The following is a 2,469-nucleotide window of genomic DNA, read 5'->3' as shown; positions in this document are numbered from 1 at the left end:
GCAAGGGCATCATCTCCCCAAAGGAATTCAGCGAGTGGGCCGATTGTTCCAGTACTCAAAAGTGATGGCATGGTCAGGATTTGCAGCGATTATAAAGTAACTATTGATCATTTTTCGCTACAGGACCAATACCCACTACCTAAGGCAGATGACCTATTTGCGACGCTGGCAGGAGGCAAGACATTCACCAAGCTCGACCTAACTTCAGCCTACATGATGCAGGAGCTGGAGGAGTCTTCGAAGGGCCTCACCTGCATCAGCACGCACAAGGGATTGTTCATTATAACAGATGCCCGTTTGGAATTCGGTCGGCTGCAGCGATCTTACAGAAAAACATGGAGAGCCGACTCAAGTCGGTACCACGCACGGTGGTTTTTCAGGACGACATATTGGTCACGGATCGGGACACTGGCAAGCACCTACAAAACCTGGAGGAGGTCCTCCAGCAACTGAATCGCGTAGGGCTGCGGCTGAAGAGGTCAAATTACGTCTTCATGGCAACAGAAGTGGAGTTTTTGGGGAGAAAGGTGGCAGTGGACGGCATTCGGCCGACAGACGCCAAGACAGAGGCTATCAGGAAAGTGCCCAGGCCACAGAACATCACAGAGCTGCGGTCGTTCCTGGGACTCCTCAATTATTTTGGTAACTTCCAACCGTGGTTTAGCACCCTCTTAGAGCCCCTACATGTGTTAATTGCGTAAATGTGAGAACTGGGTATGGGGAAAAAAACAAGTAATTGCTTTTGAGAAAGCCAGAAACATTTTATGCTCCAACAAGCTGCTTGTATTGTATAACCCGTGTAAAAGACTTGTGCTAGCATGTGGTGCGTCATCGTAGGGAGTTGGGTATGTATTATAACAAGCTAACATTGCGGGGAAGTTGCAAACTGTCGCCTATGCCTCCAGGAACTTGTCAAAGGCCAAGAGGGCCTCCAGCATGATTGAGAAAGAAGCATTAGCATGTGTGTTCGGGGTAAAGAAAATGCATCAGTACCTGTTTGGCCTCAAATCTGAGCTGGAAACCGATCACAAGCCCCTCATATCCCTGTTCGCTGAAAACAAGGGGATACATACTAATACCTCAGCCCGCATACAAAGGTGGGCACTCACGCTATCAGCGTATAACTATACCATCCGCCACAGACCAAGCACCGAGAACTGTGCGGATGCTCTCAGTCGGCTGCTATTGGCCACCACGGGGGTGGAAATGGCGCAGCCTGCAAACTTGTTGATGGTGGCAAAACCCGCGGACTTGTTGATGGTCATGGAAGCGATTGAAAATGATAAATCACCTGTCACGACCAGCCAAAATCCTCTGCTGTCCCGAGTAAATAACTGTTCTGCATGGGAGCTGGGCCATTATCCCTGTTGAAATGCAAGAGCCAATCAAGCCGTTCCAGCGGCGAAAGGACAAGCTGTTCATTCAGGCAGACTGCCTGTTGTGAGGTAACTGCCGTAGTGCTAACCAAAAAGGGCAGGGAGACATTGATGTCAGATCTCCATAGCATACACCCGGGTATACTAATGATGAAAGTGATAGCCAGATCCCACGTGTGGTGGCCCGGGAGACAGGTGGTCCTGTGTATGGCAATGCAGCGTGTGTGATCAGTTGAACAACGCGCCCAGAGAGGCACCACTAAGTTTGTGGTCCTGGCCCACCAGACCATGGTCGAGGATCCATGTCGACTATGCGGGCCCGTTTCTCAGTAAAATGTTCCTGCTGGTGGTGGATGCTTTTCCAAAATGGATTGAATGTGAAATAAAGTCGGGAAGCACCGCCACCGCCACCATTGAAAGCCTGAGGGCCATGTTTGCCACCCACGGCCTGCCTGACTTACTGGTCATTGACAACGGGCCATGTTTCACCAGTGCCCAATTTAAAGAATTCCTGACCCGCAACGGGATCAAACATGTCACCTCGGCCCCGTTTAAACCAGCCTCCAATGGGCAGGCAGAGCGGGCAGTACAAACCATCAAACAGAGCCTTAAACGACTCACAGAAGGCTCACTCCAAACCCGCCTGTCCCGAGTACTGCTCAGCTACCGCACGAGACCCTACTCGCTCACCGGGGTGCCCCCGGCTGAGCTACTCATGAAAAGGACACTTAAAACCAGACTCTCGCTGTTTCACCCCAACCTGCATGATCAGGTAGAGAGCAGGCGGCAGCAACAAAATGTAAACGATGGTCACGCCACTGTGTCACGGGAAATTGATCTGAATGACCCTGTGTATGTGTTAAACTATGGACATAGTCCGAAGTGGATCGCAGGCATGGTGATAGCTAAAGAAGGGAATAGGGTGTTTGTAGTCAAACTAGACAATGGACAAATTTGCAGAAAGCACCTGGACCAAACGAGGCTGCGGTTCACAGACTGCCCTGAACAACCCACAGCACCTTTTTTGAGTCCACAACACACACCCTAAGGATCAACGACACGACGCCGGACCAGGAAATCAAACTCATCACAC

Source organism: Pristiophorus japonicus, unplaced genomic scaffold, assembly GCF_044704955.1.
Source record: "Pristiophorus japonicus isolate sPriJap1 unplaced genomic scaffold, sPriJap1.hap1 HAP1_SCAFFOLD_112, whole genome shotgun sequence".
NCBI lineage: Eukaryota > Metazoa > Chordata > Chondrichthyes > Pristiophoridae > Pristiophorus > Pristiophorus japonicus.
The sequence above is the reverse complement of the archived record's forward strand: the minus strand, read 5'-3'. Positions refer to the sequence as shown.